A 12,619-nucleotide genomic window follows, 5' to 3' on the forward strand; every position below is an offset into this window, starting at 1 on the left:
TGCTTTCTTTGTTAAGTAGCCTAGTGACGTGACGACATAGGTCAGAAGGTCACAGACCGGCGCCCCCTGCAAATAGGGAGCTTGAGTTTTGATATCTTGCCTATATGTGGGGGGGGGGGGGGGGGGGGCTCTCGTGTTTCCGTTACGGTACTGGTTACTACCCCACTCCTTTTGAACGTGTTCTCCCTATGTGTATGTGATTTGTGTATGTTGTGTCTGGATGCTACTGGATGGCCTAAAATTTCCCTTGGATTAATAAAGTATCCATCCATCCATCCAAGATCAAGTTACTGCGTACTACTCATTAATCTTATGAGTTACTAACATGTATAACTGGCAAAAGGGAGCCTTATTGTAAAGTGTGAAATAAATCATCATCTTTTAATCAGTTACTATCATTTCTAACTGGCAAAGGGAGCCTTAAAGTAAAGTGTGAAACACATCATCATCTATGAATCATTTACTAACATGTATAACTGGCAAAAGGGAGCCTTATTGTAAAGTGTGAAACAAATCATCATCTATTAATCAGTTACTATCATTTATAACTGGCAAAGGGAGCCTTATTGTAAAGTGTGAAACAAATAATCGTCTATTAATCAGTTACTATCATTTATAACTGGCAAAGGTAGCCTTATTGTAAAGTGTGAAACAAATAATCGTCTATTAATCAGTTACTATCATTTATAAGTGGCAAAGGGAGCCTTTTTTTAAAGTGTGAAACACATCATCATCTATTAATCAGCACCCGTAGAGATTACCCCCGCAGCCCCCGCACTGTGAACTTGCATTGCCCCTTTAAGTAACTTGGCTTAGTTTGCATCTAAAGTTAGCATGCTACTACCCAGAAGTAGTACTGGGTAGTAGCATGCTAACTTTAGATAGCTGGCTGACACACCTCGCAAATCCCCTCAGACGTTTTTCAGTTTAAATAAATGGGTTTCTACATTGCATAGTGTCTCGGTAACTTTTAAAAAAATCTAAGCAAAAAAGTCAAAGAAACTACTTTTAAATCGCTGTTTATCTTCTGGGTAGTAGCATGCTAAACTGAGATGCAAACTAAGCCAAGTTACTTAAAGGGGCAATATAAGTTCACGTATTCAGTGTGTTCAAATAACAAGATTAAATATAAACAAATCAGGATTTGGTGACATTTCATGAAATAAATGCAACAATTTTTGACTCAGTTACATATTTGATCCTGATTTGTATATACTAAATCTTGTTATTTGAACACACTGAGTACAACTTGTATTGCCCCTTTAAGAAACTCGGTTTAGTTGGCATCTCTCCTTTTAGTCTTCAGTTTGAAGTTGCTGATCTGAAGAGAGGTATGTCAAAGAAACTAAACGTATATTTATAAGTGATAAACCCTCAAAGTCATGGTATAATGATGACATGATGACAGTCTGAATGTCATTATTTCTTTCAAAGTGTTTTATTGATTTTGCTTTTATGTCTAAATATAAGCATCAATTGTAATCAACAGTTTCATTATTTTGACTGTTGACTTTCAAAATGTGTGAATACATTATTTTTGCTTGTATCTGTTGCATCTTACTTTCCATTCCATGTGAAAAACTTATATTAGGTAAATGTGAATGTTAGTTACTCATTTATGAATGGTGATGTGTTTCACACTTTACAATAAGGCTCCGTTTTGCCAGTTATAAATGTTAGTAACTGATTAATAGATGATGATGTGTTTCACACTTTACAATAAGGCTCCCTTTTGCCAGTTACAAATGTTAGTTACTGATTAATAAATGATGATGTGTTTCACACTTTACAATAAGGCTCTGTTTTGCCAGTTATAAATGTTAGTAACTGATTAATAGATGATGATGTGTTCCTTATCGCAGTTCACTGCGATATAACAGTATGGTACATGACACTAGTCATGAGCCTAAATCGAAGCATTTATCCATTCACGCCTGAAAGGCCGCGAGATCTGTCAACGCGCACTCCTGAGCCAGCCCCCTCAGGAGTCTATATCTTAGATTGCGCACTAGATCTCTGTCTCTTTAAAAACTTTGCAAGAAACGAAGTGCCAGCTCCGAGTAATATCCTCTACGCTACCAAGAGTCAAAGAGTTTGTGTGCTTTTGCTCTCTACGGGTTGGTGAGTTATTCGGGTTCCTTAACCCTCACTAGCTCAGGGCGCTGCAAAATTCGTTGGCTCAACTTCATTTTGGAAGTAGTGGCTGCTAACCTAGCTGCCTGGCTGGCTAAGTTTCTGACTAGCCTGCTAGCTTGCTAACAACGTGTTCGTTGCTGATAGTGTGCTTGTGTATTAATACTCTTCTCTACTTTCAGATCCTCAAACTTCTCTACTTTCGGTCCTCGCTGCTGGACGGGGAGTTTTACGCTCCAGTTCCCAGCTGCATCCCCTTCTTTGAGGAGGTGCACGAGGAACTGCAGGCGACATGGGCGACCCCCTACTCGGGCCGAGCCCCGGTGCCGGGGTTCGCTCCCTACATGCAGCTCCACAGGGCTAGTGAGAGGGGCTACCTCTCCTTCCCTCAGGTGAAGGATGCAGTAGCGGGCTACCTCTCGCCCGCCTCCCCCACGATGCGCCTCGGCCAGAAGCCTCTCCTGCCTACGCGGGTGGCCAGGCACCAGGCTCAGCTGGCAGAGAAAGCCTACTTGGCTGCAGGGCAGGCTGCCTGCACAACCAACACGGCTGCGCTGCTACAGCGATACCAGGCGAAGCTCTTGACTGAGTTAGCCGTATCACTGGGGGAGGATCACCCGTCTGTGGCAGAGCTCCGTCGCGCGACGGATCTGTCACTCAGACTGACCCGGTGCACCTCACAGGCACTGGGGAGGGTGATGGGTGCCGCGGTGGCTACCCAGAGGTCTCTGTGGCTTTCACTGGCTAAGCTCTCAGACAGAGAGAAAGCACCACTCCTCGACGCCCCGGTCTCTGTCCAGGGCGTCTTCGGTGAAGCCGTGGTCACGATGGCTGCCAGGTTTGAGGAGCAACAAAAGAGCAGGGAAGTATTCCAGGCTTGGATGCCTCGCTCTAGCGGCCCGGGTGAGACGTCCTCCTCAGGACACACCACATCCACGCAGGGCCAGAAACGGAGCGGGTTCCGCTCGCCAGCTCCTCCAGCAAAGGTGCCCACCAGGCGAGGCTGGCAGAGACACCCCTTCCGCCCTCCAGCTCAGCCTCAGCCTGCAGCACAGCAGCAGCCAGCTGCACGCCCTGCCCAGGGCGCAGCTGCCGTTCCGCGACAGTACACCACTCGACGCGGGCAGGGCAGAGGTAAGCCTCAGGCTTCCTGATCCTGGCGGCCAGCCAGTGACCACACAGGGGGAGCGGTGGAGCCCACACTGCCTCCACAGAAATCAGCCCGTCACTCACATGTGAAAATCATGTCCAGCACGGTAAGCAGGTTCTCACAAGCACCACACTCATATGTCCTAACTCCTGTCCCAGATGGCGCAGTGCCCAGACATGCTTGTGCGACTCCCCCCGCGATGCACACAGTGCAATCGCACCCCCCAAATATTTTCAAAACCATGAGGGGGCAACCCCAGATCTCGTCCCCCTCCCTAGGCGGAGTGGGTGTAGATCTAGGTTTACACTCATTGACCATGAGCGAGTTAGTTCCCGACAAATTCAACTCAAAGCACAACCTGGCTGGTTGTGCGGCGAGTTGGCGCGCATGCGCAATGTTACAAACCAGCTGTACTGATGAACAACAAATGAAGCACAAACAGAAGGGGCTCGTTTCTTGGGGGTTTTAATAAACAAAAAGGCAATATATAGAACGACGAGGAAGGCCCGAATAGCGTGGCAGCACGCAGTTGAAGGAGAGAGGCCTTCTGGACGGCGATCCCGGCCTTAAAACATAACGGGCTCCACCCACGGCTGACAGGCAACACCTGCACACAATCAAAATAGTAGGCAAAGTAACAGACACGGAAATAAGGGAAAACAGCGACCCCTAAGGCAGGAGGACGTAACACGCAGTCTCACCATGGGTGCTAAGAACGATCACAAAGGTTTACGTGCTGCAATTCGCCCGTCCCCCTCCGCCATTCAGCGGAGTGATCCAATCTGTGGTGCAGCGAGAACAGTCTCACTTCCTACGGGAAGAGATAGTCTCCCTGCTCAGAAAAGAAGCAATAAGCATAGTTCCTCCCGAGAAGGAAGCTTCAGGCTTCTACAGCCGTTACTTCCTCGTCCCCAAAAAGGACGGGAATTATCGGCCAATATTAGATCTACGTGTGTTAAACAAAGCACTCATGCCGCAACGGTTCAGAATGCTGACCCCACGCCGGCTTGTGCAGTTTATAAGGCCAAACGATTGGTTTATCACGATAGACTTAAAAGACGCATATTTCCACGTTCCGATCCACCACAGACATCGGAGATATCTGAGGTTTGCATTCGGAGGAATAGCGTACCAATTCAACGCACTCCCATTCGGCCTAGCTCTAGCGCCGAGGGTATTCACAAAGTGCGTAGAAGCAGCCATCGCCCCATTACGTCTACGCGGCTTACGCGTATACAATTATTTGGTAGATTGGCTAATAGCTGCTCATTCAGAGGCTGCAGCGGTGCAGGACGGCCATCTAGTGGTGGCGCACCTGTAACAACTGGGCTTTGTGATAAACAGGGAAAGAAGCGTACTGTGCCCAAAGCAAATTACGCATTTCCTAGGCAAGGTTTTAGACTCCACCTCCATGGAGGTCAGGCTGTCTCAAGAACGAATAAATGCCATCAAAACATGCGTGCACCAGTTCCGACTGGCTGTGCTGCCAACGCCTGTTAGGACTGATGGCGTCAGCCGCTATCGTACTCCCGCTGGGGATGTTGCATATGCGGCCGTTCCAAATATTGTTACGAGCCAGCTCAAGGCACGAAACAAGAAGGGGAGGCCACGCAGAATTTAGGATAATGATAATAATAATAATATATTTATTAATGATTTTACAAGTTTATATAGTTATCTAATAATTATAGCAAACGTGTGGTGAAGATCAGTGTTGTAGAGAGAAACAAAAGATGTAATGTAAAGTCAGGTAAATGGTAATATAAACAAACGACGACAATAATCCAAAACCAACAACACTCCAAAACCAACGACAATCCAAATCCAATCTCTATCCAAATCCAACGACCAACCCAACGCTCTCCCGACTTCCATCTGAGCAGGGCTTTTGTAGCCCAGCCAATCACCCATACACCTGGATCCAATTACCTGTTGTAACAACAGATAGAGAACAGGCATGCCAATCTCATGGGGCGGGGCCTAGACCCGCCAGGGTCGTAACAATATGGTACCTGTCTATGAGGCTCGACGCAGTCACAGACAGGCACCGCAGAGTAATAGTGTCCTCCAGATGCAGGAAAGCCCTGGCAATCTGGAGAACCCCCTGGTTTCTCGCTGTGTCGGGCACTACGGGCATAGTGTCGCGTCGCGTAGTAGTGACCACAGACGCCTCCACCAAGGGGTGGGGGGCAGTCTGCGAGAGGAGAGGCGTGAACGGTCTCTGGTCGGTGACAGAGGCCGCGTCTCATATAAATGTGTTAGAACTGCGGACAGTAGTCCTGGCTCTACGACACTTTCTGCCCAGACTGAGTGGTCAGCATGTGTTAGTGAGGACGGACAACACTGCGGCCTTGGCGTATATAAACTGTCAAGGCGGAGTGCGCTCCCAGTCACTGCACCATTGGGCGACTCGCCTGCTCCTGTAGGCAGCGAGGCATGTCCTTTCCCTCAGGGCAGTTCATATACCAGGTCACCTCAACTACGGTGCGGACCTGTTATCAAGAGGCGATCCTCGAGCAGCAGATTGGTGTCTACACCCACAAGTGATAGAACAGATCTGGGTGCGTTTTTTCAGGGCACAGGTGGACCTGTTCGCAAACAGGCAGAACACCTGCTGCCCGCTCTGGTTCTCGCTAGGGGGCGACAACCCCCCACTGGGCATAGACGCGCTGGGCCACCAGTGGCCAGATCTACGCCTATATGCTTTTCTCCCGATTCCGCTCCTCCAGCATGTGCTGTGCAGGGTAGCGGACGAGGGCAGAGAATTGATATTGATAGCCCCCCACTGGCCCAATCAGCCGTGGGCGGCAGATCTAGTCAATATGTCAGTGCAGCAGCCTTGGGAGCTGCCTCTGCGGAGAGACCTCCTAACGCAGGCGCACAGGACAGTGTGGCACCCCCATCCGGAGTGGTGGCGTCTCAGAGCCTGGCTTGTCGGATGCGGTGGTAGCTACAATACAGAGTGCCCGAGCTGTGTCGACACGGGCTCTGTATACGCTGAAGTGGCGCAGTTTTGAGCGATGGTGTGCTGCGCGTCAGCATGACCCCATTAACTGCGCGCTGGGCGTTATTCTAGAATTCCTACAGCAGTTGTTTGATGAGGGGAAGGCGGCTTCCACTCTCAAAGTGTACCTGGCTGCCATTTCAGCCTGCCACGCAGGCATTAATGGCAGTTCTCCTGGCAGTCACCCGGACTCATGCCGCCTATGATAAAGGTTGCCCTGTTAATATGTTCACCGCCAGCGGCCGTATGAACCTCTATGAGGGCAAAGGCTTCAATAAGCTGGTGTGTGTGATTGGCTGCCACTGTATTATCACGCGGGAATGTATAGGGTCCCATACTGTTATATCGCAGTGAACTGTGACAAGGAACGTCTCGGTTACTTACGTAACCTCGGTTCCTTAAGCAGGAACAAGATATAACAAAGTTGGCGTGTACAGTGTGACCTTGGTTTGATATTCTTGCTCAGTTTTCATTCCAAGACAGATATCTGGTGCGCGATCTAAGATATAGACTCCTGAGGGGGCGGGCTCAGGAGTGCGCATTGACAGATCTCATGGCCTTTCAGGCGTGAATGGATAAATGCTTCGATATAGGCTCATGACTAGTGTCATGTACCATACTGTTATATCTGGTTCCTGCTTAAGGAACCGAGGTTACGTAAGTAACCGAGACGTTTCACACTTTACAGTAAGGCTCCCTTTTGCCATTTACAAATGTTAGTTACTGATTAATAAATGATGATGTGTTTCACACTTTACAATAAGGCTCCGTTTTGCCAGTTACAAATGTTAGTTACTGATTAATAAATGATGATGTGTTTCACACTTTACAATAAGGCTCCCTTTTGCCAGTTATAAATGTTAGTAACTCATAAGATTAATGAGTAGTAAGCAGTAACTTGATCTTGGATGGATGGATGGATACTTTATTAATCCCGAGGGAAATTTTAGGACATCCAGTAGCATCCAGACACAACATACACAAAGCACATACACATAGGGAGAACATGTTAAAAAGGAGTGGGGTAGTAACCAGTACCGTAACGGAAACAGGAGAGCACCCCCAAATAGGCAAGATATCAAAACTCAAGCTCCCTATTTATTGTTGGCGCGCCGGTCTGTGACCTTCTGACCTATGTCGTCACGTCACTAGGCTACCAAACAAAGAAAGCACAATTAAATATATTTTTCTTTATTTCTATATCAACTTTGGAAACACAGACAAGACAATAAGACCATATTACCGGGGGTAATTTCTACGGGTCTGGTAGTAACACATACAAGAATGGTAGGGAGTGTGCAATGGGCTAGTATAGCCAGTTAAGGGATAGACAGTGGGTTGCCAAGATGGGGATCTTCCCAAATAGTGAGCCCGCATCGATGTATAAAAACTGTGTTATAACTCATTTATAATGGCTTATTAATGACTTACAAAGTGTTTACAACCCAATTAATAACCTAATTATAAACCATTTATAAACCTTTATAAATGGAGCCTTATTGTAAAGTGGTACCCAATATACCGTCAAACAATGTCAATGTTAACAAAGGGTCTAACACCAGTATTAGACTCTCTAAGTAGGCTACGTGATTAGCATGCTAACAGCCCTTCATTACTATAACATGACTATGTTGAGGTTCTGAATCTGCAATGTTAAACCAACAGACAAAATGTCTGAAGTAAAATGGGAGGTGGTGTGAAGAGGGCATGTGTTGTAAGCTGAGGACAATGACAGAAGAGGAGTGGACAGGTCTAGAGATGTAGATGGTGCAGGAGATTAACCCCACATCCTGTCTCCCTCCTCCTTCAAGTCATTTACAAATTACAAGTGTGACACACACACCCACGCACACTAAACACACACACATTACACACACACACACATACACACACACACACACACACATGCACATGCACACTCACACTCACGCACACACACCCAGACACACACATGCACACGCACACGTACATGCACACTCAAACACACACACACACACACACACACAAGCATGCACATTCAAACACACACACACACACGCTCACGCACACACACACACAAACACATTCACACACACACACACACACACTACACATGCACACTGAATAAAACAATCAATCAATTAATCAATACTACCATATGCATGGATGACAAACCCTCCCCAACCCTTCCGCAGACTTTATCCATGAAAGGTTCTGTTCAGTGCTACTGCACAAGATGTAGACAAAAAAAAAAAACAGAAGTACATAAAAGCGATATCATGACATCAGCATTAAATAGGGCTGTTTGTTCCTGTATGTCAGTCAATCACAAGAGCTGCTTCTATTAATACACAGGCTGTCAACGCCTCTACAACACGCTCTTCTGTTCCTGCTCCAGTCCCTGCAGCTACTCCAGTCCAGGTTCCTGCCTCAGCACCACATGCTACTCCAGTCCGTTCATCCTCCCCAGAGTTTAGTATTTCCCTCCTTGTTTAGTTCTCATATGTAGCCTATGTGTGTAAAGAGTTTATATATAAGCCCTGGACTTTTCCTTTGTTGTTGTGTAATATTGTTTGTGAATAGCAATTGCGTATTGTGTACTCTGAGTCTTGTGTTCTCTGAGTCTTGTGTTCTTTGCCTTGCTTGCCAATCATGGCTCTTTGTTTATTCAAAGTAAAACATTGAGCGTTTGTATCCACTACCTTGTTTCAAGTCTCCGTTCGTGACACAGGCCTGCTCTTTTACTATATGAACTCAGCAGTCAGCACAGTGAGACTCTCATAGCATACTCTTTTACTCATTTACTAACTGAACTCAGCACTTAGAAAAGTAAGACTCTTACAGCAAAGTCTTTCTTATTTACTAACAAAACCCTGCAGGTAGCAAAGTAAGACTCTGTTTAGTGAGCTGTTGCCTATTTACTAACTGCATTCAAAACTCAGCATGGTAAACTCCTCATAAACACACACACACACACACATAAGCACACTCTGATGTAATGAATACGTTAATAACAAGAACAACATCATCTTCTGAATCTGAGAGTGAGTTAAATTGCAGGGAAGAAAAACAGGAAAAAAGTGTTTAATTTACCTTGAATTGTGAGCAGAATCACCACAGAAAGAGACGTCACACAGCTCATCATCAACAGCAAACCCTAAACGTTCCAACGATCCAACAGATTCACTATCAGAAGTAGATCCCACTTGTTTAGTACAGCATGTTTGTTAGATCATAAAGTAATACTGGATATGAAGTCAGTGGTGCAGTGATATTTTAAGTATACTTCCTAGACCAATGTCTAACCCTTCATAACATTGTACTGGTTTGACTTGCATACATTGGTCATCACACTTGCATACATGGGTCATTTTTTAACCATGTGTGTAACTTGATGTAGTAATACAAAACTATTTTAGTTCAAAAATTAAGACAGGGAAATTGAAAATAATGATTTATGGTAATCACAAACAAGATATTTAATGAATCATTTGTAATATTAAATGATTTAATAAATATATCTTAAAAGATACGTATAGCAAAGAAACACTCAGCCATGCATGAAGTAACATATGAAAGGAATGCAGGTCATTTTGTAACCATGTTGCGCCTCAGAAGGGTAGTGATACAACAATATTTTTATTAAAAAAGTTAAGAAAGGAAAATTAAAATAAGAATTTGTGATGATAAAAAACAAGTATATATAGGAAAAACTGGAATGCTGAATGATTACATTCATTTATTGCAATAACATTTACAATTAAACCCCAGTCGGGTCACTTTCGACCCATGTTGTGTATCAAAGGGTTTAGCATACTCCCTAGAACATTGTCTAACGCTTCAAAACCCTTTCATAACTTTCATAACGCAATTTACATTTACATTTACATTTAGTCATTTAGCAGACGCTTTTGTCCAAAGCGACGTACAAGGGAGAGAACAGTCAAGCTAAGAGCAATAAAAAAGCATGGTGTAACAATAAATACTACTTTACATGAGAATTAGAAAAACAACAACCTAGAAAAGAGGAAAAAGAAGTGCAGGAATGTAACTGCTGAAGTGCAAGTTAAGCGCTAGTCAGGTGCCAGTTAGGAGGGGAGGTGCTCTCTGAAGAGTTGGGTCTTCAAAAGCTTCTTGAAGGTAGAGAGAATAAAAAGAATAAAAAGAATAAATATATCTTAAGAAGCTCTTACTTTTCCACTATCCTAACACATCTCATGACACCACATAAAGACCTCTGACAGAGAAGTAAACTTTTCTCAGTTGCAGCAAATGACAATGATTATTTTAGACTTCTTTCTGTGTCTTTTTTTTGTATTTACTGTTTACATTAGCAGATCATTCTTCAGCATTCTCAGTATGGACAGAGCAGATATCAGTTTTTTTCTCAGACAAAACACCGGAATGGTTACAGACCAGTCTTATCTTGACCTTAAAAATGGCCAGGTCTGATTCCTGTGATATCCTCATTTAGGAAAACAGTCAACACTCTGCTCCACACAGCTCCATCTAGTGGTCAGTCTCTTGTTATGCACCCTCCTGTGCTAACTATGTGCATTACAGTGTTGCTTTAGATTATTTAAATTACCATGAAAGACCTCAGAACCTTGGCCAAAAAATAATGCAGCACAGTGGTAATAACCATTACTACTCAGGAGAAAATGACCTCCTCTCTGTCACCCTCTCCTACTCTCTCTCTCTTCCTCTCTCTGTCTCTCCCTCTCTCTTGCCTCTCTCTATCTCTATCTCGTTCTCCCTGTCTTTCTCTCTCTCTCTCTCCATCCCTTTGCCAGCAGCACTTTTCAAAGCATTTGAAAGAAAAGTGTCCAGTCACAGTGATCTCCTTATGAGTCAGTAAGAGCCACAATGAGGAAATAAAAAAAACACAAAAAACACAAATATACATTGCAGATGCAGTTGACTGCTATGCTGGTGTCTGTCACATTTGATTTCACTCTTCGAAGGTAAAGGAGTTACTGTCACTTTCTCAACGGCAATGTTCAATAGATTAGAAGAGAGATGGGGATGCACAGATATCACTGTGATTGACATGACAGATACCTTTCACTGTGATTGACATGTCATATACACATCACTGTGATTGACATGACAGATACACATCACTGTGATTGACATGTCATATACACATCACTGTGATTGACATGTCATATACACATCACTGTGATTGACATGTCATATACACATCACTGTGATTGACATGTCATATACACATCACTGTGATTGACATGTCATATACACATCACTGTGATTGACATGTCATATACACATCACTGTGATTGACATGACAGATACCTATCACTGTGATTGACATGACAGATACCCATCACTGTGATTGACATGACAGATACCATCACTGTGATTGACATGACAGATACCATCACTGTGATTGACATGACAGATACCATCACTGTGATGCCTGCCACAAACTCGTTTAACCTTTGTTCAATGTGAACAGCAAAGAACAAGGACTTTAAAAAAACAGCACAGTAACCACAGTCCGCCATGCAGAGGAGGTAGGGTGACCAGACGTCCCGGTTTGACCGGGACAGTCCCGATTTTGAGTTGCGTGTCCCGAGTCCCGACAAAAACCTGTCGGGACGCTAAAATGTCCCGGTTTACACCAACCACTATGAAATTGTCCCAGTTGTCAGCGATTACATAGCCGATGTGGTCTTTTTATTAGGGTTGGGTACCAAGAACCGGTACCAATATGGAACCGGTTCCAATACAACCGGTACCTACCCGGACCGAAATGCAACGCAGATTTCGGTGCTTCATTTCGGTGCCTGCACCAATTGAACACGGTCGCTAGGCAGATTCCGTGGGGCACATGTAAGACTGCCCCAGCTCCCAATGTAAACTTTGTCTTGTGTCGCTCACGCTCATTGGTGTTTTAATAGCAACAGTCTTATGACGGTGAAGAGCAGGCAGCATTTCACAGAGCAAGCACAAACAGAACTAGCCATCGACCTTTTAACAGAGAAAATACCGAAAGGTAAACGGTCAAAAGTGTGGCTGTATTTCGCACAAAAAGATTCAAACATCGCGACGTGCAGCAAATGCAACAAATTGCGTGAAAAGAAGGGAGAGAAGGCAAGAGTCAAAGGCAGATCAGCAAACGAAGACTGAAAAATAAACAGAGATGACAGCTAACCTACGGTAGTCTCTTAAAGGGGCAGTACACATTTTCTCGTACTCAGTGTGTTCAAGTAACAAGATTAACTATAAACAAGATAGAAAAGATAGGTAAACAACTCATAAAATGGTGAAATTTCATGATATAAATGCAAACAAAATAATACATTTTTGACTCCAAAGGCAAATATGCTCTT

The sequence above is a fragment of the Clupea harengus genome, chromosome 24 (genome assembly GCF_900700415.2).
Source record: "Clupea harengus chromosome 24, Ch_v2.0.2, whole genome shotgun sequence".
In the NCBI taxonomy this organism is placed as follows: Eukaryota; Metazoa; Chordata; class Actinopteri; order Clupeiformes; family Clupeidae; genus Clupea; species Clupea harengus.